This window comes from Rhinolophus sinicus, chromosome 12 (genome assembly GCF_057876585.1).
Source record: "Rhinolophus sinicus isolate RSI-liver-muscle chromosome 12, RSI-T2T, whole genome shotgun sequence".
NCBI classification, from domain to species: domain Eukaryota; kingdom Metazoa; phylum Chordata; class Mammalia; order Chiroptera; family Rhinolophidae; genus Rhinolophus; species Rhinolophus sinicus.
The window spans coordinates 23,919,872-23,946,355 of NC_142512.1; the positions used below are offsets into that span (position 1 = coordinate 23,919,872).

The 26,484-nt window shown below is 46.6% G+C and overlaps 1 protein-coding gene and 1 pseudogene across 5 annotated transcripts in view; one reads left to right on the forward strand and one right to left on the reverse strand.

Moving 5' to 3' along the window:
• The window catches only part of ASIC2 (acid sensing ion channel subunit 2), a 965,493-nt gene that overhangs the window by 167,850 nt on the left and 771,159 nt on the right, over positions 1 to 26,484 (reverse strand). The window lies entirely within an intron of this gene.
• Positions 4,120 to 4,881, forward strand: LOC148756491 (small ribosomal subunit protein eS6 pseudogene; annotated as a pseudogene).

The following is a 26,484-nucleotide window of genomic DNA, read 5'->3' on the forward strand; positions in this document are numbered from 1 at the left end:
ACAACATGGATGACCCTTGAAAACATTATGCTAAATGAAATAAGTCAGCCACAGAAAGACAAATACTCCTCTAAAATAGTCAAATTTATAGAATCAAAGAGTTGGAATGGTGGTTGCCAGGGGTTGGGGGTTGGGGAAACGGGGAGTTACTTATCAAAAAGCATAAAGTTTTTGTTAAGCAAGATGATAAGTTCTAGAGATCTGTACAACATTGTACCTATAGTCAATGGTACTGTATTGTACACTTAAAAATTGTGAGGACTATCTCACGTTAAGCATTCTTACCACAGTAAAATAAATAAATAAATAAATAAATAAATAAATAAATAAATAAATAAATAAATTTAAAAACTGGCTTGTAACACATGCTTTTGGTGCCCTGGCTGTATCCCCTTGGACTTAACAATTGTAGTGTGGACTGTCCCAATTTTCAACCACCAGTTCCTTTTTTCCCCTTTGAGAGCATTCTCTGATAGCAAGAGCCCTCTCTGACCATACACAGAGCAGGCCAGAAGTTCCAGAAAGTTAATGCTCCTGGAGAGTGAACCTGACTCAGACTCTCAGGCACTGGCACATAAATACCCCCACTCTGAGATTTCCAGTCAAGATAGCAAAGTAGCTAAACGCTGTGCTCAACTCCTCTCAGGACCACATCAATGACAACTAAACCACAGAACAACCATTATTGAGAATCGCCTGAAGTCTAGCTGAACCAAATCCCTACGACTAAGGACACACAGAAGAAGCCACTTGAGACTGGTAAGGGGCAGAAATTCAGAACAGGCTGGTCCCATACCCGTGTGAGACCATTAAAAATCAGCAGGGATATCGCGGCTGCAGAGGTCCTCCCCTAAGGAGAGAGGGGTCCCAGCCCCTGCCCAGCCCAGGGTTTCAGTGTCAGGAAGAGAAGTCCCTATAACTTCTGATGTGAAAACCAGCAGAGATTGTGGCTAACTGAGACAGAGGGGGGCTGCAGTCCTAGGTGCCCCTCTTAAAGGGCCTGTGCATGGACTTACTTGCTGACAGACTCACTTGCTCTGAGCTCCAGTGCTGAGGCAGCAGCTACAAAGGCGCCAGGGACATATGGGGAAAAAATTCAATTGTCTAGTTTCAGGGTAAGGGCTGGAGGGCAGCTTTCTCCCAGACGGAGGAGCTGGCAGAAGCCATTGTTTCTTCATTGAGCCCTCCCTCTCCCTATATGCAGACACAGGCAGATGCCATATTGGAGTCTCCACCAAACTGGCTAGCTATCACTTTTTATCGCCCCGTCCTAGTGATTTCCTGAGACCACACCCCACCCAACTTTTGTGCACACCCAAGCCACTTCCAGTGGCTTTTCCATATACATGGCATTCCCTGGCTCATGCTGCAGACTTTTCTAAAATCTCTCAAAGGTTCACAAACCCCAAACAAGCAGCATCTGGCTTCAGCATGTCCTGTACCTCTGGCTGAGCAGGCCTAAGCCCAGCACCAGTGGATGCCAGCCTTGGTTTGCAGCTTGGCCTCTCAAGGTACCTCAGTGCAGGTGGTGGTCATCTCTGGATTGCTTTGTGACTCATGCCTGATGGCCCTGAGAGAACACATACTGCATCTGAACTTGGCCTGCAACAGGTCCCCTCCCAGGAAGCCCCAGAGCTGGCAGGTCCAGTGCCCAGCTTCAGATTGGGCCAAAGTATCACCCAGCCACCTCCAAAGACAACACACCCAAAAGGCAGACTGTGCAGGCACCAAAGCCCAGCTAAAGTGAACCCTGCTCTGTAGGGTCAGGCCCTGCACAATAGCTCCTCCACTGTAGTCACAGCCAGTCCTCACAACCAATCAGCCTGAGGATCGATCACTCCCACTGACATGCAAACAGCAATCAAGTCTCAACTAAAACAGGAGGGCACACACAACCCATGCAAGGAACACACCTGGAGCACCCACCTCAGGTGGCCAGGGAGACTTCACCACTGGGTCCACAGGACACCTACTACATAAGGTCACTCTATTATGACCGGAAGGCATAGCCTTACACAGAAACAAATATAGAGAAACAGCCAAAATAGGAAGACAAAGAAACATTTCCCAAATAAAATAGATGAAGTGGAGGATTGAATTAGCTACTTAGAAGATAAAGTAGCAGAAAACACTCAATCAGAACAGAAAAAAAAAAAAAGAATCCAAAAAATGAGGAGAGTTTAAGGGGCCTCTGGGACAACATCAAGTGCATCAACATTCACTTGAGATACCAGAAGGAGAAGAGAGAGATCAAAGAATTGAAAACCTATTTGAAGAAGTAATGACTGAAAACTTTCCTAACCTGGTGATGGAAATAGATATATAAGCCCAGGAGGCACAGAGAATCCCAAACATCTGAGAGGCCCACACCAAGATACATCATAATTAAAATGTCAAAGGTTAAAGACAAAGAGAGAATCTTAAAAGAAGCAAGAGAAAAGCAGTTAGTTACCTACAAAGGAGCTCCCAAAAGACTATTAGCTGATTTCTGAACAGAAACTTTGCAGGCCAGAAGGGGTTGACACAAAATACTCAAAGTGATGAAAAGCCAGGACCTACAACCAAGATTACTCTACCCAGCAAAGCTATCATTTAGAATCAAATGACAGATAAAGAGCTTCCCAGACAAGAAAAAGCTAAAGGAGTTCATCACCACCCAACCAGTATTACAAGGAATGCTAAAGGAACTTCTTTAAGACCCCCCCCCCCAAAAAAAAAAAAGGTTAAAAAAAATGAATAATAAACTGGCAATAACTACGTATCTATCAACCATTACTTTCAATGTAAATGGATTAAATGCTCCAATCAAAAGATAGGGTGGCCGAATGGATAAGAAAACAAGACTGTTACATATGCTGCCTACAAGAGCTTCACTTCAGATCAAAGACACACACACAGGGATGGAAAAAGATATTTCATGAAAATGGAAATGAAAAAAACAGCTGTTGGAGCAATGTTTATACCAGACAAAATAGACTTTAAACCAAAGGCTATAACAAAGGTCAAAGAAGGACCCAGTAATATCACCTCTGGGTAATTATCCAAAGAAACCCAAAATACTACTTTGAGGGGACATGTGCAATGTGTTTATTGCAGCATTGTTTACAATAGCCAAGATGTGGAGACAGGCTGGGTGTCTGTCAATGGAAGAATGGATAAAGAGGAGGTGGTACATATACAAAATGGCATATTGGTCAGCTATGGAAGAGAATGGGGTCTCACCATCTGTGGTGGCATGGATGGACCTGGAGGGTGTTACGCTGAGGGGAGTATGTCAGACAGTAAAAAACAGATGTATTGTGATTTCGCTTATATGTGGAATCTAAAGAACAAAATAAACAAACAAAACAGAAACACACTCATAGATACAGAAAACATTTTGATGGTTGTCATATGGTAAGGGAGTTGGTGGGATTGGTGAAAAACGGGAAGGGATTAAGAAGTACAACTTGGTTGTTACAAAGTAGTCATGGGGATGTAAAATATAGAATAAGGAATATAGTCAATAATTTTGTAATAACAATGTATGGTGTCAGATGGGTACTAGATTTATCAGGGTAATAGACGGGAGGGGGTTGGGGGAAAGAGTGAAAAAGGTGAAGGTATTAAGAAATACAAATTGGTAGTTATAAAATAATCATGATCATGTAAAGTACAGCACAGGGAATATAGTCAATGATATGGTAATAACTATGTACAGTGCTAGGTGGGTATTAGACTAGTCAGGGGGATCACTTCTTAAATACATAAATGTCTAACCACTATGCTGTACACCTGGAATTAATATAAAGCAATATTGAATGTCATGTGTAATTGAAAAATTAAAAAGTGGAGGAAAGGTGAAGGGGAATAAGAGGTCCAAATTTCCAGGTATAAAACAAATAAGTCATGGGATGTAATGTACAGCAGGGGGAATATGGTCAGTAATACTGTGATAGCATAACACGGTGTCAGATGGTTGTTGGACTTACAGTGTTCACTTCTTTAGGTATAGAAATGTTGAATAACTATGGTGTACACCTGAAACTAACATAATATTGTATGTTAGCTATATTTTAATAAGCATCTTAAAAAATAGCTCTTTTTCATGGCACCCGGGAGGCGGTCGGCTGCTTCAGGATGAAGCTGACCATCTCTTTCCCAGCCACTGGCTGCCGGAAACTCATTGCCGTAGACAATGAACGCCAACTTTGTACGTCTTATGAGACACGTACGGCCACAGAAGTTGCTGCTGACGCTCTGGGTGAGGAATAGAAGGTTATGTGGTTCAGATCAGTGGTGGGAACGACAAACAAAGTTTCCCCATGAAGCCGGGTGTCGTGACCCACGGCCGTGTCTACCTGCTCCTGAATAAGGGGCATTCCTGTTACAGACCAACGACTGGAGAATCAAAGTGCAGATCTGTTCGGGGTTGCACTGTGGATGCCAATCTGAGTGTTCTCAACGTGGTCATTGTAAAAAAAAAGGGGTGAAAGATACTCCTGGTCTCACTGATAGTACTGTGCCTCATTGCCTGGGGCCCAAAAGAGCTAGTACAAGCTGTCAACTTTTCAATCTCTCTAAAGAAGATTATGTACCCCAATATGTTGTGAGAAAGCCCTAAGAAGGTAAGAAGGTAAGACACTTAGGACCAAAGCACCGACGATGCAGCATCTTGTTAGTCCACGTGTGTTGCAATACAAACATTGGCGTATGGCTCTGAAGGAACAGCGTACTAAGAAAAGCAAGGAAGAGGCTGCAGAATATGCTAAACTTTTGGCCAAGAGAATGTAGGGGGCCAAAGAAAAACACCAGGAACCGATTGCCAAGAGATGTTAGCTGTCCTCTCTGAGAGCTTCTGTCTGTAAGTCTGAGTCCAGTAAAAAAGATGAGATTCTCTAAGAGTACCAAATAAATAAGATCAGACACCAAAAAAAATCTTAAAAATTAAATAAAATAAAAAATATAAAAATAAATAAGTACCACATTCCCTCACCCTTCAGGTGGGATTCCTGCGAGGTGCCTGTTCCAGCTTAGCTCCCCAAATTCTCTGTGGAATACGGTTTAATTGCCCATGGTGCTAACTTGCTAAATAATGCACGTGTTTTGGTTCATTTCCTTTCCTGGCTCACTTTCTACTTCCCCTTTGATATTTTCTGGGATCCTCTCCCAAATCATATGTCCTTTTTCCAGGGTCTGCGTCTAGGGGAACCAGATTAAGTCTGGGTTCAGTAATGGCTTATGGAGTGAGGGAGGGACTGAGTGAGTGAATGAGTGAGCAAGTGAGCGAGTGACCGAGTGACTGGATAAATGAGAGGATGCATCTCACCCTGACCCCTAACTGGCAAGGTCGAGGGGAAGGGGTCAGTTACAGTGGGCCTTGATGTGTTTGCTTCATGATGACTAAGGTGAGCTTTTGAATCCTTCTTGCCAACTGGGATTGGTATGAGGAAGCAGAGAAAACATGCTAGAAATCTTGTGCTGGCGTGGTTGCTAAGGTTAAACTCAGGACGTGATTCCAAGCTGGGCAATCGATCTATGAGGAGCACAGGACTCCCTCGCTGAGGTCACCTCCCTGGGATGCCCAGGATGCTTGGAACAAAATCCAAACTCCTTACTCCAGCCTCACCATACTCTCCAAACCATTCCACTTCTTCCCCGAACACATGGGGCACCTTTCTGCATGCTGGCACTTGGCCTGAAACGGTCATTCCCCCAGCACTTTGCCTGACTCACGTTTTCCTTTTCCTCTGTGTTTCAGCTTAAAAGTAACCTCCTGAAAGATGCCTTTTCTGACCAGCCCACTTAGTCCCTCCTGTCACATTACCTCATTCTATTTTCAACATAAAAATCCGTATCTGAGGAATATTTATTATTATTATTAATTATTAATTTATTCTATCGCTATAAAATGCAGGCTAGGTTCTATGAGAGACCTTGTTTGTTTTGTTCACTGATGCAGACTCAGCACTTGTAACAGAGCCTGGTGCATACATAGTAGGTGCTCAATAAATATTTGTTAATGAATGAACAAAAGAATGAATGATGAACTACTGAGAAGATGGCAGTGGCAGAGGTCGGGAAGAGGTCGGGAAGAATTCTGGGGTGTGAAGCCAGTGCCTTTGGCTCCCTTCTCATGCCCTGCTGACTATTTATTTGGACCACCTGACTGTCCTTAAAGGACAACATGAGCTGGAGAGGGTGATGTGAATGGTTCAGCATCATTTAAGTAGGGGTAAGAGGGTGGGCACCCGAACCTGGGATCCTGACCACAAAGCTCATGCTCTTGACCACTACTGTCTGGTGGGCAGCTCCAAGGGTCACTCAGCACGCCTGAAACAACCTTCTGACCAGGTAGCCAGGTCTTCTGCCGAGCCACCTAGATAGGGGGTATTATTTTTGTTGCTCTGGTGTTTCAAACTTTATTTAGAAACTGTCCCAGTTTTATCTCTTGCCGGCTTATGAGCAAATATATAGGTCGGCCATACACATAATTTGCTTTTAAAAACATGTCACATAAAAAGGAATGTCACTCCCTCCCCCACAAAGCCTCTAGACCATGGTTTTTCAACCTCAGCATTGCTGACATTTTGCGTTGGATCATTCTTTGTGGCGGACCCTGTCCTGTGCTCTTGAGAATGTTTTGTATTAATAGCATCCCTGGCCTCTATCCACTAAATGTCAGGAGCTGCCCCCAGTTAAGACAACCAAAACTGTTTCCAGACACTTCCAATTGTCCCTCGGGGGTCAAAAATGTCCCCATTTAAGGACCATTGCCTTGAGCTACTGGAGGGCAGGTACTAGGTCCATTTCGCTTATGATTGTATTGCCAGTGCTGGGCCCAATTTAAGTGCCCCCAGAAATATTTGCTGGAAGAGAGGATGAATGGATACGTGACTAAGTGAATGAGTGCCCGAATCCAGCCAGTGCCCTTGGACTGAGCTTGCTGAATCACCCAACGTCCTGTCTTGCTGACATCACGTTGTCTGCCAGCCTCACTGACCAGTCAGAGCCCGTCTCCGGTAGAGTTACTCCATCTGGCTCCCCATAAATGATCTCTAAATAGGCAGCAGGTCCCAACTGGGTCTGTCTCAGCCTTGTGCACAGAATCCAGAAACTTCTAACCTTAACCCTTAAGTGAAACAGGGAAAGGAGCTAGAGCACGGGAGTATATGCAACAGATGCCCCCATCAACTGGGGTTCATTCACACCCTTTGGGATCCAACCCAAGAGGCGGCAGCAGAGGAAGTTGCTGAGCCGCCATTTTCCCTGCATCCCCCATAGCTCTCCATCGCACAGACACCGGTAGAACAAACATCCATCAGGGACTGTGACGCTGTATAATGAAGCAACTGCACTCAGATCCCAAGTAAGAAAACGGGAGGCTTCTATTAGACCTCAAGAAGCTCAAGTTCACTGCTAATGAAAATACGAGTGGCATCTGAGGCTGAGCCTGCTCTGTCACATGGTCTGGTAAATATCTTAATATCTCCAGATTCCTTCTTGCCTTCTAAATTGTATGCATCACTTCTGACATTTAGGAGTCATCTGTGATGCCTGCAAGACTGAGCCACCATGAAAACTCTCCATCTGCTCTCTGATTTCCACATCCCCTCCCTAACCTGGGTTGAGCTAGAATCTCTTAGACTGTTAAAGCTCACCCCATATGGGTGAGATTTGAGGCCAGCTGCAGACCTTTTAGGGCACAATCCCCCCTCATCCCTATTTGCTTTGCATATGTTCGGAGATTTCATCTCATTTCAACAAGTCCTGGCTGAGTCAGAACCTTCTAAGCACCAGGAACGGGACGGTAGATGATGGGGGAATGAGACTTGGTCCTGCCCTCCAAGGAAAGGCCTCCCCGTTTATTGAGCACCTACTGTGTGCTCTGTACATATCCTCACAGTAAGTTCTCAAAAGAAAATGGGGTGTGGGTTGGTAGCCTTGTGTCACAGTTGAGAAACTCACGTGCTTTGAGTCACAGACTCACTTAGTGAGATTCAAATAAGGCCACTTTCCAAAGCTAAGATGACCGGGAAAGACAGTCTTAGCTGTATACTGCAAGGGAGGATGAAAGAAATGCCTCATAAAAGTACAAGTAATGTTCTGTGGAGGAGCAGAGAAAGAAAAGATTAATTGGCTCGAAGGACTTCATGGGTCCAGTCTTGAAAGAACACATACTATTTTGATTGATGGGAGACGGGAAGGTTCCAGGGCTGAAGGGTAGTGTGTGCAACAGCACACGAGCGCACGCCTCGTTAGTGGAGCAGGCACGTGTGAAGAGCGATGCTAGCAGAGGGATGCAGGTGCTGGTGGGGCAGCTGGCGGGAACCAGCCCACAGAAGCTCAGGAGAAGCTGCTGCTCATCCTGCCCCTGTCAGAGTTCAGCGAGGTCAGGATGACAGCTTGACATCAGCTGTGGTGGGAACACTGTCACTATGGAAATGGACAATCAGAATGTTTTCCTCCCAGAAATCCCCTTGCTAACCATTTACCAGCACTGAGGACTAGGGGGGCACTACCTCCTAGCTGAGTCCTGGGACCCTACGCCTCATAAAACAATGGCAGGTTGGTAATGCAGTGTCCTGTTGATGGAGAAGACGGCTCCAGGAAGGTGATACTAGTGGCTGGAAAATCAGATCTGTGGGTTAGGAAACCAGAGGTGACTGCTTTTTCTTTTTCCCTCCAAAGTGGAAATGCCACATCTAAAGAGAAGCAAACATTTCCTTAAATGAAAAACAAAAAAAAAAACAAAAAACAAAACAAAACAAAGCGAAGCTCTGACCGGCTGGAGTTTCTCAGCAGGGAAGCAGGCAGCGCACACAGCTCCTTCCATCTATTATGGGTATTATTACATTATCCCAAACTCACTTATTCCAAAATCTTTTACCGTAGATCAGCGCTTTGCCTCCTCCATTACTAGCTAATCCAAATGGACCTGGTGCAAACTTAATTTTGAGGATAATGGAGGTCCAATCTGCTTGTACAATCGGCTCGCTCTTGCATCCTTACAGCATTTGCTGACTCCTTAAAATCAGCGAGGCTGCAGCGAAACAGCACACTCTCCTGAGAGTGAAGAAGCAGAGTTCCAGAATCCCCCAGCACCCCTGGCTGCCTATAGTAAATACCTACAGTGCACGAGCAGCAATGCTGAGTGTTCAATGGAAACTGTGCCTGATCCTCACGACAGCCCCGAAAGGGACATAAGTGACTTCCCGTTAACAGAAGAGGAAACAGAAGTCCCAGGAAGGCTGGGAAAAAAACCCCACAAAAACCAACATGCCCAAGGTCTCACAGTTTGCAAGCACCGGAGCTGGGATGTGAACCCACGTTTGTCTCTAAGGCGCATGCTCTTTTAACGACCTCTTGGTACTGCCTGTGGCCAGCTGAAGAATGGCCCCCATAGATATCCACATTCTAAGCTCTGAAACTTGGGACTATTACCTTATCTAGCAAAAAGAACTTGGCAGGTGTGATTATGTTCAGGACTGTGAGATGAGAGATTATCCTGGATTATTAGATGGGGCCAATGCAATCACAAGAGTCCCCAGAAAAGGAAGGCAGAGGGAGATTTAATTATAGAAAAAACAAAGGCAAGGTGCTGATGGAAGCCGAGATTGGAGAGGTGTTGCCACAGTCAAGGAACGCCAGCAGCCTCCAGGAGCTGGAAGAAGCCCAGAATGCAATTTCCCCTGGAGCCTCCGGAAGGAACCAGCCCTGCTGACACCCTGATTTTAGCCTTGTAGGGTTACAAAAGGAAGGCTGAAATGAACTTCTGGCCTCCAGAACTGGAAGGCAATTCATTTCTGTTGTGTTAAGCCACTGTGGGCAGTCACACTTCCCAAAGCAGGAAGAAGAGAATCGAGTGGAGACGTCAAGGCAGGAAAGGCATGGGATGAGGCTGGACTTCCCATATCCCACCGCTCTCAGCCACACGGACCTCAATCTGAAACAACACAGTCTGTCATTAAGACAAGTGTTCCTTGACCCCCTAAGGGATGGGACAGAGACAGCTGAATGACAGAGGACAGCCCATGGGACTCAGTCACACGGGTTCTGTCTTGGCTCAGCCAGCCACTTCCTGTGTGATCTTGGCTGAAGCACCATTTCTCTCAACTTCTGAAGACAGCACGGCTTCTCAGATCCTGCTCCAAGGCTTTGATAGCTCTGTGCTGAGCAAAGGAATTGCGTAAGCTCAGCCTGGGTAGAATGTGGAACCCACCAAAGGAGCATCCAAAACATACTCTGTGCAGATTATTCTTATTTATCTTTTATGAAACCAGGTTCCTGAGGCTCCCTGGGGAAGCTGGGGAACCATCCCTCAGGGAGAAACTCCAATGCATATCGATTTGGGAGGATTTTTCTCACTCCATGGCAATTGTCACTAAGTGGGCACAGACTGGTCCTATGAACTGAAGGTGAAAAAAAAAACACACCCAAAAAACCATCACTAGAAAGACCAGAAATAATTCTTGCAAGTCTGCAGAAGTGAAGGCTCTGAATGCACTGCAGGGACGAGAGGAGGTGGCAGTTTGACGGATGAGAAGGGAAGGATGACGGTGCAGGTGTCCGCATGTTAGATGGCCAGCAGTGGCAGAGTTCTAATGGGGTTATCCTTTTAGCCACTGGAGACTGGGCCTGACAACAGTGGTGAGATGACTCCCAGGCATGGGAATTAAGCTCAGTGGGCTATCGCGTGGCTTCACTGAACACCACAACCTAGAATTCCAAAGGTCTGGGACCTAGTTCAAGTCCTGTTGCCATCCTTTTTGGGGACTTGGAGTGTCTTAAACTTTCAGCTTCCTTGTATGTTAAGTGGCTGAGTGTCCTAGCTGGCAATCTCTCTGAACCTTTGTTTATTCAACTGGAAAATGGGGTTCCTCATCAGAGGGTTGATGGAAGGTTGGGTGAGGGAGGAACCTGAGTGGTACACGCCCCGGAATGCAGATTCCCTCCCTGCCCCTACAGGCTTTCTCCCAGGCTGGAAGAATAAGACACGACTAGATAACAGATGTGAGTATCCTGCTACTACTCTTTCTCAGGGAGGCTGGATCTATGCAGCATGGTGACTGTTGGCTGGAAAGAGTACATACTTCCCCGTCCCCAACCAGTGGCCAGTTACCATGTTCAGAGCAAAGTTCCCATGCATCTTTCCCTGTCCGAATAAGTATGGTGTATACAAGGAATGGGGCCGATGGCCAAGGGCCTGCTCTCCACGTTCTGAAGCATCCCTGACTCCTTCCTGTCTGAGGCAGCTCTGGGCATGACTGGGGTCAGGTTGCTACATCCTGCTGAGTCTATAACCTCTTACTTGCATCCCTGCTTGACTCTTCCTCGTGAGGTAGCCCTTGCTCAGGTCAAAAGATGCAACACTGGGCTGCTGGCTGAGGGCCGCTGTCCCAGAGATTGCACCCTGCTGGGCTGCCTTCTAAGGAGATGGGGACAACCTGTTTGCCTTCTGTGCTCTGGGGCCAGCAGAAGCTGTGTGAGAATGGGGTGTGTGTCAGGGTTTCCGGGCACCAAGCTCATAATCTACCCCTTCCTCCCTGGGTTGATGCTGGGTACTGTGCCAGGAGAAAGACTCACCACCCTCAAATCTCCAAGCCTAAAGCAGGGCTCCTCAAACTTTACTGTGCATATGGATTACTTGGGCGGTCTTGTTAAAAATGCAGATTCTGATGCCATAGGTCTGGGGTAGGGCCCGAGAGTCTGCATTTCTAACAAGTTCCCAAGGGAAGTGGGTGTTGCTGATCTCCAAGTAGCAAGGGCTTAAAGGGTCACCTTGAAGCAAGGACAAAAAACTCAGGGCTCAAAAAGAAGGACCTGAAACTGCATGTCTGCTGTACGCCAGGGGCTGGCCAGGTGGGTGCAAGTTGCTCCCCCTTTTAATCCTCACCTCAAATTTGCAAGGTGGGATTAGCATTCTCATTTCACAGATACGGAAAAAGCAGCTGGAGGAGCTATAGACAGGTACCCAGAGTCACACAGCTGGCACAGGAGCAGGGATTGAGTTTGCGTGTCCAGCTCACGCTTTGTCTACTGAGGTGTTTCCCTATAAATGAAGATGACGCCCGACTGCAATTCACAAATGAGGAAACACATCTCAGATGTAAACATAGGGAACATGCCTGGTCTCATTCTTCACCCAAGGGTTACAAAGCCAAGTGGTGTGAAATAATGTCTAGCCAGTCAAAATAGAATAGATATTTTAAAATAATAATTGTACGCGGGCGGGGTGTGGTACAACAGGGATTCTCAGACGCTTCTGGGGAGAGTGTGAAGTGGGGCAATTGATTGGGAAACAGGTGGCAACATTTACCAAGAGCTTTAGAAATATTCCTAGCCTTTGATCCCATAATTCTGCTTCTGGGAATCTTCCCGAACAAAGTCTGGAAATATACACGGCCCAGTGTTATTCAGGATAGGAAAATAGCAGAGACAACGTAAACACCTAATGGTAGAGGAATGAGACGTAATCAATGGAAGACTCTCATACAATGGAGTTTTCTGTGGTGTGTATGTAATACCATGAAAATGTTAGTGTCCTAAGGGGACAAGTGGCTGGCAAAATGATACATAGCAAATAATCTACTGATGTTTGAAAAAAAGACTTAAACCTACATTGAGAAAAAAGACCGAAAGGAACTACGTCAATGTGTTGGTGGTTAGGTTTGGGTTGTGAAACCATGTGTGATTATGTATGTTCCACAATGTTTTTAATGCCCAGGTGAATTGTATAGTCATGTTGTAACACAGGTCTTTCTGATGCATGGAGGTCTATTGCACTTAATCCAATGACTTCAGAGTCAAATGTACACTAAGGTTTGATAAGTTATTCCTTAGGCACTAGGCACTCACTGACTCACATGATACTCAGAGGCAGATGAACTTCACGTTGGATTGCTCACTGATTGGTGCAGCTTCAGCTTCTCTGCCCCCAGCTCCTATGGTTACATATGTCGTCACGTCTAAGCAAACTCTGAAGTCATCGGGAGGGTCATACATGAAAGAGACCTTATGAGGGATCATTCATTCCTTCAACAGACAGACAGGGCTCTGTGGCTGTGGAGGTGCAAGACAGTGTGTAAGTGGCCTCCAGTCTGGAAGGGGAGAGAAGCAGATCAATTTTCATGATCCAGAGAGAGCAGACTTTCAGGACCCCTTTGCGTGGGGCACGGTGGAAAGGGATGTCAAAGGGACCCCTTCTGCAACAGTTGTCTTAAAGGACGAGGGGGTAGGCAAGGACGAGGCAGAAAAGCGCTCCAAGCAGAGTTTGCAAAAGCCTTAAAAGGTCGGTTCAAGGAGCCACCCCAAAGTGTGGCCTGGCCTCAGGGAGGGGTGCTTGGGGAGGGAAGCGATGAGCTGAGAACGGCTGGGATCGTCAAAGGCTGTAGATGTCAAGCTGTGGGGTTTGAGTTTTCTTGATAAAGTGATGGGAATCCCAGGAGGGTTTTAAAGAGGGGAGGATCATGACCAGATGGGAAATTAATGAAGCTCGCTCTGGCTCCGGAGTGGAGACGAGACGGTGGGTGTGGATAAGGGTACTGACCACCCGTCTGACGATATTTCAATAATTTATGTGAGAAACAGTGAGGGGGTGGCAGCGAGGATGGAAAGAGCTAGACAGCTGGGAGGGAGATTTAGGTGGTAAATCAATAGCTACAGGCTTTGCAAATTAATTGGTTTGGAGGGTGAGAGGGAGGGAGGAACTCCCAAGTTTCTGGCTTGGGCAACTGGGTGGCCTGTCAGAACATTTGTAATTGCTCACTTACGTATTTTTTGCAGGCTTACATTTCAGGGTAAATTAGAAGGTAATTTGATTGAACAAAATATTTAGTCATAACTTTCAGGAATATAGAGAGCTCTTGAAAGTGTAGATATATGCACAGACAAAAGGGCTGTATCTTATCCACAAGCCACTGTGACGAGGTAGAGGCAGGTCTTCCTGGTGCTTCGGGAAGGCCTTCAGCCAGCACGCAGAGGCTTCACCTGGGGACGCCAGGTCAGGACGCTGGCCCAGCTGCTCGAGAGCTCCTGCTCTTAGAAGCAAAAGGTGCTTTTGCACAGAGGTGTGTCCTTTTGACTGATGGCTACCCCCAAAATCAAGGCGGGGTATGGAGGGTGGAAAGTGAGAAAGTTACAAAAGTACAGTGGTTTCTGGGAAGTTCTCATGTGTGGAAGGCTGGGCTTCTTTCTGCAGTCACCTTCCCTTTCAAAGCAGAAAGGAATCATTCATTTGTGATTTGCTCTGATATACTTGTGAAATGCGCGTGCACACACACACATTTTACAGATGGGGGTCAGCGTGCTCTAGCGGTCTATTTTGCAACATGATGCTTGTAATGGCCAAGCCAGGCCCGAGCCTGAGTCTTCAGTTCCTGGGTGCTCCCCCTTTCCCACATGCCACACTGAATGTCTTAAAACATTTCTTATGTGTGCCACTCCCCCAGAGCATTTTGGAACCTACAACTTGGTGTCTTGGAAAGAGTCCAGACTCGAACTCCAGACAGAGCTGGGTCTGATCCAGGTTCTCTCCCTTCCAGGGGAGGGAACTCCTTTCTGACCCTTAGATTTCCTTTCTGTAAAACACAACGACAGCATGGCCTCGCAGGCTGACTGTGAGAAGTAAATGAGAGAATGCAGGTAAAGCGCTCGCACATAGAAGGGACTCAATGCCTGTGACAGAGCTGTGAGGAATACCCGCTGGCTCAAGGGCGTGCCGAGTAACAGCTTCCCTTCTGGATATTGGCCGAGGGGACCTGCGACAGGCCTATGGATACATGTGTCCATACAGAGGCCCTCCTGGAGTAACGCAGCTTGTGACAGTCCTGGTGTAATATGGTAATTTCTGCAGCAAATCTCCTGTGATGGGAAAGACAAAGTCCTTTTTGCTAGACAGTGCAACTCACGCTTTTCAATGTTTTTGTTTAAAAATCAATTAGCCTTGCTGTTGACTCTGGCACAGAACCATGGCTGTGCTCACTGCTCCGCAAGGGGTGGCCCCTGAGTGCACAGACGTCCCATCCCTGGGTGTCCGGGAGTCTGGCTGGGGCCTGGAACAAAGGCGACTTCCTGATGCTGCAGGCTGGGCCCAGGTCTGGTGTGCAGCGAGCTGGGCTCACACCATTGCTTCCCCACTGCTTACTCATGACCTTGGGAAAGTCACCTACCGCTGCACTCAGCTGTGAGTTTGTGTTCTATTCATCTGTGCATTCTCAGGGTCCAGCCCAGCACTTGGCACAGGGAGGCCCCAAAGTCCTTTGGGTGAATGCAAAAAGGAATACATGTCTCCACTTCACCTTCCCTAAAATGTGAGTAATAATTCCTATCGGGAAGAATTATATTAGAGATACAGAATAGAAAATGCCAAGCTCTGTGCCTGGTGCATAGTAGGTGCTTAGGATGTGGGAGTTTATGCTATTATTCTGATCATGATTACTAGTTGACCATTGCCTCTGGATGTAACTGGTTCCTCTACCACATCTGGAAGTGAGCCTTACACATAGTAGGTGTTCAGTTAACGACGGTGGACATATTTTCCTGTTTGCTTCCAGGTAGGACTCCACATTCGACGGTGTGGCTCAGAGCATCTCTCCTCCCTTCTTCCTCCCTCATCCCTTCCCCCCATTTCCTCACCCCTTCAAGGGACATAGTGATAAATGAAGGCTACTGTACTGATGACTCAGGATCTGCTACGAACATTTTCCAACCTCACCCAAGTAAAGGAGAGCCAAACCGGGCCCAGGGAATTATTTTCGGTATTTTCTCCAGCTATTCTAATCTTGAACATTTTGCAGTGGGTGGTTAGAGCTGGTGATTTTCCTTTCTTTTGTGCAAACGAGACCAGAATAAACAGCACAGGGTGAGTCACTTCAGACTCTTAGCACTTCAATTACTTAAAAACTCCAGGGCCTGATGAAGCTTAGAATGTCACCTTTTTCAGAACAATCGTGAGCAGATGGGAACCGCTCCATATTCTAAGTAGTTGATGCCTTCCCGGCACAGGAAATCTGCTACTAGCTAGCTACTAGCACTCAGAGAGAAAAGGCAGAAAGGCAAATCAGCCTTCACAAGGCACCCGAGATGCCGAGTCTTTTGCACACACTTCCGGTCGTACCTTATTTAATCTTCGGAGTGTGCACACCTCCGGGGGTAGGGAGCTTGCTACCACCACACAACACAGCCTGTTCGCCAGAGAAAGCAGCTGTTAGAAAGTCCTTCTGTTGACGTGAACTGTGCTCCCCGGCCGTCCTTACACCTCTTAGCTCTGCAAGCTCTGAAAAGTGTGAAGGCCACTGTCACTTCCCTGTGTTCTCCAGGCTAACCGTCTTCACTTCCGCACTGACATGGTTTTCAGCCCCTTGGGAGAGGTAGAGAAATTGAGAAAGGACGTGGACCTTGGGGTTGTGGGGAGTCCAAATCTTGGATCTACTAACTAATACCTGTGTGACCTCAGCAATTTATTTAATTTCTCCAGATCTCTCAGTTCCTTTATCTGTGACAAATATATCTATATCTATATCTATATCTATCTATATATATCTATATATCTATATATATATATATATATCTATCTACCACATAGAATGTTTTGAGGATTAAATGAGATCATGTGTGTCAAACACCCAGCACAATCCCCGGCCCTGGGTACGTGACCACCACATAAGACGGTGCTCACCTCTTCACACCCTCCCCCTCTCTAGCCCCTCTGCTCTGCCCGTGTGGTGCGCACAAGCTCGTTACTTTATCCTCTTAGTGATGCTTCAAGCATTCTAGGTGAAATCACACACCTAGCAGCGAGTGAGCAATTCTTCTCTCATTCTAGAAACTAGCTCCAGTCTTGGTTCTGCTGTGAGCTGCAAAGTTCTCGGCCAACTCACTTGCCCTCTCTGGGTCTTGGTTTCCAGTTCTGAGGCCCAACTCTGGTGTTCCGGGGTGTTCAGAAATGTTCAAATACTTCTCCATATTATGTAAAAAGTCAGCCAAACGTCTGAGTTTCAGAAATAAATGGCAAGAAACATTTTTACCCCAAACAAAAGAAACAGAACCTTCAAGGACCAGAAACCAGTGTGGCTGTTTTTTTAAATTTCCTTCTGAAAGACTTGGTCATTGGAGTTTATCTTCACTTGATCTTACACAAAGGAGAAACCTGGCTGATTAGACTAAGGGTCAAGATTTTAGGCTTCTCGATTCTGCTCCTCCTTGACACTGAAAAAACCCAAAGTTACTTACGATGCTTATTTTAAAGAGAGCCAAATAAAATAAATTCACTTCTTTTAGATTTGACTTTGTAAAATAGCCATAACGTGCATTCCGAAGTGTTTACTAAGTTGTTTTTCGTGTGTTTGGTTGGACCAAACAGAATATATTTATCTATTTGAGATTTGAAATGCATAAGATTTTTTTTTTCCTGAAAGTTCATCTGCAAGATAATTATTTAGAATTTAAAGTTCATTTCCTCATAAAAGCAAACTTCTAAATGGTAGTCAGGTGCCCAGACTAACCCATAGATGCTTTTCTAACCCACTAACATTTATATTTCTCCTTTCAAGTGATGTATTTCTTACTGCCTTCTGCAGTCTGCCTAGCATTTGGGGCTCTGTTATGAACTGGGTGTATTTCGGGTGGGTGCTATCCTGGGCTATTCCCTAAGATAAGCAGATTATCTGTAGTGCCACAAAGAGAAAATATAGTGACACGAGGGGCATGTAGTTAAAAAGAAACATGGTGACTAGGGCAATTCTTGTGCCTCTAGCCACAATTTTATGGCTTGTCATCTAGCCTGGCAAGAATTAAGCAAAAAAAAAGAAAAAAAACCACAACCTGACGAATAGATAAATAAAATGTAATATATCTGTACAGCAGAATATTATTTGCTAATAAAAAGAAATGAAGTACTGACACATACTACAACATGGATGAACCTTGAAAATATTAAGAAGCCAGCCACAAAAGACTACCTATTGTATGATTCTATTTATATGAAACATCCAGAACAGGTAAATCTATGGAAACAATAGATTAGTGGTTGCTCAGGGCTGAGGAGAATAGGCAGTGACAGGTAATGGGTCGGAGTTTGTGTTTTTTTTGGGGGGGAGCACACATGTTCGGTTCTGGTAATGGTTGTACAACCCCGATATAGAATTTACTAAAAAACATTGAATTGCTCATTTTCAGTAGGTGAATTGCATGGCACGTGAATTCTACATCAATAAAACTGGTCTTTAAAACAGAACTTAGAAAAGCAATTGAGGGAATGAATATTTCTCTCTTTCCTGTGCTCCAAAGAGAGTTTTCTCTACTTCCCTGTCTTGGAGCTGGCATGCTGTTCACATAAATATACAGGAATGTTTGTAACATGGGGATTTGTAATTTAGGCAATACTTCTATATGTCTCTTAAGAGAGAGCATATTTTGTAAAATATTATCCAATAAAACTACTGTCTGGCAGTATTCATTCATTCACTCATTCATTCACACAAAAAACTTTTCCTGATCATTAATTCCGCACGAGGTAGCCAAGTTTACATCAGAAGCCACGATCACAGGAGAGAGCCAGGTTCTCCCCAGGGATCCAGGTTCACACCAGGGAACCAGATTCTCATCAGGGATCCAGCTTCACACCAGGGAACGAGGTTCTCACCAGGGAATAAGATTCTTACCAGGGAGCCAAGTTCTCATCAGGGAATCGAGTCCATCAGGGAGTCATGTTCAGAAAACTGCTTTGATGTGCTCAAAGCCCTAATTATCCCCACTTTACATTCCAACTTGTGTCTCAAGGAACCAAATTCATCCAACTACCTCCTCCCCCCTTCTCAAATGTTTGCCCTTTAACGGCAGAATTTTTTTTTTAAGGGGAAAGTAAACAAACATTCAAACATTTGATGTATTCAACTAAGTTAGTGTACTTCATAAAAAGATTTCCAGCATGGCTTCAAAGAGGGACATTGCCTGATGCATTTAAACATTTCTTTATAGTAGAATATCTGGTATCAGACAGGAACACTCTAAGGCAAAGAAGCCTAGAGCCGAAACGCATCAGAGCTCTCTCAGAGACAGGGAGACAAGTGTTCCTGAAAAGACAATGTGAGTGGGGTGCAGGACGCCAAATCCTATTACAGGCCTCCCCTGTACAGTGCCAGACACTGTGCTAAGAGCTAGGTGGGGCTGGAGGTCACAGATGACCCTTTGCCTTGGAAGGTCCGAGTTTGCTGGGGAGAAGATCAGTCAAGGGGCAGAGGAAATTCTCGTCCTAGACCTGATTTTGGCACGTGACATTTGAGGGGACAAGAATTACAGCAGGCACCTCTGTTTCACTTCTTTGCAAGGATTTTGCTCACAGACTGGCTTCTGGAAAGAGTTCTGCTTGTGGATGAGATGAGGCTCAGACACATTGTCTCAATATGGAAAGCAACTTCAGATGCAAGCCAAAAACACAGGGTCAGGGGCTCCGCGTGTAAGCTTGGCAACAGCCAATCACAAAACCACAGGGCTGTGTTGGAACTGGAATTCCCCCTCTGCCTCATGTTAATTACGATGCTCCTGCTTTCTGGTCCCTGAATTATTCATGGGACCAGATATGAAATATGATGATGGCTGGTAATCTCCAGCTGTGGCACCTGAATGCACAGATGCCATATCTGTTTCTGGGAAACACAGACTGGGCTAAGGAACCCACGGGTCTCAGGGCTTTGGGGGAGCAGGAGGTAGCGGCAAGGGGCAGAGGGAGGCCAGAGAAGGGAGAGAAAGGTAAAACGATGTTACTTCTCCAAGAAGGGGAAAGTGAGTTGAACAATGAATGGGCTAAACCACGGGGAGCAAGAGAATAGACTGAACTAGAAGGAAGTGCTGGATAAAGGTCAAGTGAATGAATGAATGAACGAATGAATGATGCTAGAATGTTCATGCTTGAAGGGAGTTGGGAAGAACACGGGCCTTTGCTGGGTGCCTTCTTTGAGTCATGTATTTAATTCTCACTGCTATTAAATGCGGTGAGGTGCGTGTGGATACACACCTGTTTCTTTTCATCCCCAGGACCTTATAATATTACTGGCGTTCGTATCACTGATTTATAGTGCTGGAAGTTGGGGCGATACAAGAGACCTGCAGTCATTGGCTAGTAGTGGAAACTTTAGGTCATACTGTCCCATACCCCACTGGCCAGGAACTGATTCGGGGGACAGGTGGACAAAGCTATGAGCAGCAGGTTTTGTTGGGAGAGCGCCATCACAGCCTCCCCCCACCCTCCCAGGAGGAGGAGCAGTTCTGCGGGGAACCTGCCCCTTAGCAGGAGTCTGATGGGTAACTGACTGCCTCTTCTGCTCCCCTCCATCTATGCAACCTCTGCTGCTCTTTGGAGACCTGGCATAGGAAAGGGACCTCCTGAGTGTAAGTAGGTCAGTCTGTTTTGCAACTTGGCACTCTCTGTCAAAATGAACAACTCCTGACACCTTTGATTTGGCGACCCTAGGGGAATACTTGCACGCATACAAAATGAAGCATGTACTATGGTAATGTCTGTGACAGAAGAAACCAAAAACAAACCAAATGTGCATCAACAGGAGGATGAATAAATACAATACTCTGTACAGAAAGGCTGTGGTTAGAAGTCAAGATATTGATCCTAGCTCTGTCACTCAGTGTCCGTGTGATTTGAGCCAAGTTATGGCCCTTCTGTGCCTCAGTTTTCTCCTCTATAAAATGGGTATAATGATAGTACATAAAGGGTGTGAATGAGGATGACAAGAGTTAATAAACTAATAATGAACAGGACTCCATAAATATAAAATAATTAATAAACCTCCCTCTCCTCTCTGCCTCCTGCCTCCAGCCCTCTGAGACTCAGGTCTTTCCCTCTGGCCAGGTGGCCATCTAGCCAGTTCTGGTCTCAAGGGAGAGCTGACCCCATGGATCTAAGGGGTTGGGACTGTCTACAATCCTAAAACTCAGAAAGTGAGGAGTTCCCTGGATAGTATAGCTCTGAGTAGTCAGCTGAGGCTTCAGTGCGAGCTGGACTACGTACGTGGCCAGCGCACTCTGGCTCTCAGGCTAGGGTAACACTGGCCACAGTCTTTGGTCTCAGCCAGCAGCAGCCCAACAGGTGATATGGGGGTTTGTGCTTCCTGATACTAGAAAGGAACAGGGAAAGGAATTTCCATAGCCCCAGTCACGTGTGGGGTTACAAACACCCTCCCTGACAAGATCACATCAGACGTTTCCCTCCTTCCTTCATTTGTCCCCCCATTCATTTATCAAGAATTTGTGGTGATCCCACTATGTGCCAGGCAGCACCATAAGGATTCTGGGCACACAGAGGCAAAGATGACTCCTGTTTTTGGAGGAGACCATGGTCCAATGGGAGAGACAGACAAGGAAACAAATAATTATAGGCCAATGGGGACCTCCATGTGACAAGGACTTCATCTGTTTTATCACTGATTCCCAGCTTCTGGAAAAGGGCTTAGCATGTAGTAAGCTCATACTAATATTCATGGGATAGAAAGGCACGACAACATAATCCGTACGAGGTACAGAAGTAGTACACACCGGCTCTGTCATGGAGGCAAGAAAGTCTCAGAAAGTGACACACAAACAGGGTTTTGGAGGATGAATAGGAGTTTGCTAGGCTGACACAGTTTAAGATATTTATGATATAGCTGCAATTATAAATTTGGAGGCCAAAGGAAGACAGAATGGCACATGTTCTCATGTCAACAAAGGCAAAATAAAGCAAGGCAAAGAGGTTACGAAAAGCTTTCCTCCCCTTTTCCCCCAACCACTTTGGTCATTTCCTTCATAATCCTTATCACAGTTCTATATAATCCATGTATTTGTTTACGTGTTGCCTGCATCGCTGTTTCTCTGGTTCCTAGAACAGTGTCTGGCTCATAGAGCTCAGTAAATGTTCACTGACTAAATTAACAAATGAGGGAAAAAGAAGAAGAAGGAGTGGGTTCCCAGCACCCACAGCCAAGGACACCCTCCCTGCCTGGGGCAGCCTGTCCAACAGAAATCTAACGCAAGCCTCGGGTGTAATTCCAAATTTTCTAGTAGTGATGCATTAACAACTAAAGAGACAGGTGAAGGGAATTAATTAATTCAATTGATGAATGACTATTAGTTATTGAACCCATTGTATCCAAAGTAGTATAACTTCAACACGTAATCAATATAGAAATTATTGAGACACTTCCTTTTTTTCCAAACTAAGCCTTTGATTACACTTAGAGGACATCTCAGTTTGGACCATCCACATTGCAAGGGCTCAGCAGCCACAAGTGGCCAGGGGCTGTCATGTTGGACAGCGAGCCCTGAGGCCTCCACTGTTACCCACCAGAGATGTCAGTGGGGCAGCCCTGGTCACTGCACTGAACCTATCCTGGCTGGAGGGACTCTGGGGAGATGTCTGACCAAATGGGAATCAAATCTTCTAAAGTCATGGAATTCCCACTTTTGCTCCCTCTCATTGTTGGCACCCTGACATGCACCCCATTGTTCCCTGTATTTGGAGATAGAATTCCCCGGCTCCTCCCTCCAGCGGCCTCTCCCCCGCAGCTCTGGTCCCTCCCTTTCCCTGCCGTGCCTTCCTCAGAGCTGAGTATTTCCCACAATGCATTTGCATTGATGGAGTGGGACAGCGAGACCCAGTTCTCTTGGCCATTTTCAATATACGGGCAAAGGGGAGTGAAGATCCGGGGAGTGATTGAAACCAGGGACACATGGACACTCTCAGGCCCCTTGAACCAACAGTTTCAGAGTTTCCCTGCGCTGCAGGCCCTGTGGTCACAGACCACCAAAGTCCTCCTGCAACAGGTGGGCAGGACCATCGACTGCAGCCATCTGACAACAGGAGCAGTGTCCGGACAGCTGTGGGGTATTAGCTCCCGTAAGCCCACGGCAGCCCTCTGTGATAGGTCTTATTATTGCGCCCATTTTACAGATAAAGAAACTGAAGCACAGGGATTAGATAACTTGCCCAGTGATTCACAGCTCGTAAGAGGCCAACCCAGGATTGGCGGCTCGGCCGTCCTGCTCGGGATTTGTACCCTGCACCACTATGCTCTAGGACAGGTGTGGAGAAGACGCTCTGGGAACTGGGCACAGACACAGGTGGCTTCCCACTGGTGGGTGAGAGGTGGGGGAGGATGGGGCCTGGCAGGCGGGTGGGGACTCTGAACAGGGACGTGAAGGAGCAATGGGCTTGAATCTAGACAGACGACAGACAGTACTGCCCAGTGCGGTCCTTGCTTCTGTCTGTCTGAGGCTCTTAGTGTCGTCACCACTCAGCGCCAAGAAGGCCCCAGTGCTGCCCCCATTACCCGGTTATTGTTTAAAAGACCAGGGAGAGTGAGTGCTTAATGGATATGGGGTTTCCTATTACAGTGATGGAAATGTTCTGGAACCAGACGGGGTGACATTGCACAACATTGGGTCTATACTAAGTGCTCCTGGACTGAACACTTGAAAAGGTTAAAATGGTGAATTTTATGCGATGTCAATGTTATCACAATTAAAAATCAAAAAGGGCCAGCCAGGGAAGATGCAACTTCCTTGAGAACGGAGGAAGGAAGAGGAGAGCCCCTGAGAAGACGAAGCTGCAGAGTGTGGGGCCTCCCCGGTCACCACTGCACCGAGGAGGCAGGCGCATGCCCACGAGTGTGCACATCTGTGTGAGTGTGTAACATCCACAAGTGTACAAATCCATGTGCATGTGTAACATCCACGAGTACGTGACATCTGGAGAGCATGTGACGGACACGTGACATTTGTCTTATTCGTGTGAGTGTATACCATCCAACACCCCAACAAGGGGTCAAACCTGCCTAGAAACCTCTAACAGGTGAGAGTGAGTGTATTTACCCAGGAGAAGCATGAGTGACACTCAGCGAGGGAGGCTGTGGCACGTGCTAGTGAGCTGGAGTTAGTCAATGTTTAAATTTGTCCCCTGCACTTACTACAATCTGTATCCACTATCCTTGCCTCCACTTGAGCCGAGGTCTGTCTGACCCCCCAGCTCTGCCCATGTCCTCTCCTGCCTCCATCACATGAAGGTGACCCGCCTGTATCCCATGGTTCCCTTTATCCTCCAGGAGCTGGATCTCAGGGGGACTGATGCAGAATCCAAGAGACTTGCATGGGCGCCATGAGCTGAGGTTGGTAGAGAAAGGTCCCAGGACAGGCTTCGCAAACTGGGGCGGTTAGGAAGGTTCATGCTGAGGAGAAGTCGCTTGGGAGGCGGCACGATGAGCCATGACACTGACCTCGAACTTGACAATACAAGAATGTAAGAGACTGCTTATAGCTGGGTGATTTGGGCAAATCCCCTAGCTTCTCTGAGATGGGATGAGTGGTACCCAGCAAGATGAAAGCTCTGATGGCAAAGGGGGTTGGAAAGGAGGAAGGTAAGGGGGAAAAATGAAATACAGTGAATAAGGACTTATGGAAATTACAAATGGCATTTGTGGCGTATCAGGTGTTCTTCCATTCAATCATATATTTGTGTGTTTGTGTTACAACAAGTACCTCTGTGCCAAGAGCTATGGGTCTGAGAACACTGGCACGAGGGATGTGGCCCCCACTCACAAGAGAGCTGGGGATCAGATGGAGATATGAAATCCAGGGTGACAAGGGCTCTGACTGATGACATACACCTGGGGCTTGGCAGATGGGGAGTGTGTCTGACTGTGGGAAGAAAGTGTCTTAACTGTCTTAGGCAAGAAAAGGAAATGCCTGTATTGGGCCTGGAAAAGCAGGTGTGTTTTCCCATGCAGGTGGGAGACACGGCACAAAGGGAATTCCAGGAGAGGGAACAGGATGAGCAAAGACAAGGAGACATGGAACAGCAGCATCGTTCATTCCAGGAACTGAAATACGACCGGAGCGTGGGACACGCAGGAGACAGTAAACAGACATCTCCTTGTTGCTGGACTAGCTGGGTGACCTTGGAACAAGCTGTTTTTTCAATTTTGGAAATGTCTCCATTTGTACAAGATGGGGATCAGATTAGATGATTCTCGGGGGACTTTCCAGCTCTGGCTGCTCCTAGAGGCAGTGAGTTGCACATCACCCAAGGTATTCAAGCAGGGAGTAGGTATCACTGAGTGGGATTCTAGCTTTTGATCGACATTTGGACAGATGAACTTGAAGGTCCTTTCCAGCCCTGAGCTGCTTTGATTCTGGGACCCAGATGGGGCCTGTGGAGCTGAGCCAGGCAGCTGAGGATGGCCCTCCAGGATATCTGTTCCCTTCTCTGGGTCCCAGGTGGGACCCATGCTGGCTTATGACACAGGCTGGCCATTGAATGACTTATTTTCTGGGGTGAGGAACAGGAGTACCCTTCCCTCTTGCCTAATAAATTGTCAGAAGGCCCCTCAGGGCCAAAAGCTGGCAGCTGTCCCCTCGAAAATGACAGCAGACACCTGTGGGCTTCAGCTTCTACTCTATTAACTCAGTAAGTATCACAGATTCTGCTTTCCTGGGCTCAAAAGTCACTCTGGTGAGATTGTCCCTCTTTGACGGAAGTTGGTGGCTAGCGACAGGTTATAAACTACCTAGGGGAAAGGGAAGGTGACATGGAACCCTGCTCTCCGGTCCAGAGGCCACAGCCAAAGGAAACAAGTGCTGCCCCTTTCATCCTGTTGTGACCAGGAGTCAGGGCCCAGAGCACGTCTATGGACTTACGGGGTGGGCTTCCAGCTCAGCTGCCACTTCCTTGGCTGGCTGACCTGGGGGAAGCCATGCCCTCTCAATGAGCCTCTGTTTTCCCTGCTGTACAATGGGAATGATTGTGTCCACATGCATCAAATAAAATAAGGGAGTGAGAAGAGGTGTTGTACCACTGTCACACACAGTGTAGGTGTTGGGGTTAATGGTAAGGTCCCCACTTCTAGGTGATGTGCCAATGAAAACAAGCTCAAAGCTGATAAAGGAGGTTTTGATATATGAGTATATATGTATTATATGATATGAGATACGTAATTTAAAAAAATTATTTGTGAATGAATTTTCATAAATCTGTTTCTTGCTTAAACCGCAGAAGAGATTTAAGGTAGAATCTGTGCTAATTCACCCACTTCTTGCATAGCTCAGTTTGTAGGCGGCCATCCTCCTACGCTCCAGGAAATTGCAGGACCACAGAGGTCGGTGGTAGGAAAACCTCGCAGGTGGCTCAGGCCATTTCCTTGGATGGCCAACAATTCTCCTTCCGCTAGTCACGGAAGCCACAACGCCATCAGCAAAGAGTTTGGAGTCAGGCAGCCTTGGGGACCTATTTCAGCTCTGCCACCTGCTGGCTATGTGACTTGGAGCACTTGCCCTGTCTACGCCACAATTCCTGCATCTGTAAAACCTTGCGGTGCTGTGAGGATTAGCGATAATGTGGCCCAGGACCCAGCACAGCGCCCGGCACAGAATGGATGCTCCATGAAGGTGGAACTAGTGCTTATTAAAGAGCAAGATGCATCACACCCAGGCTGTGCCCTGGTTGTCGCTCAGCGAGATATTAGT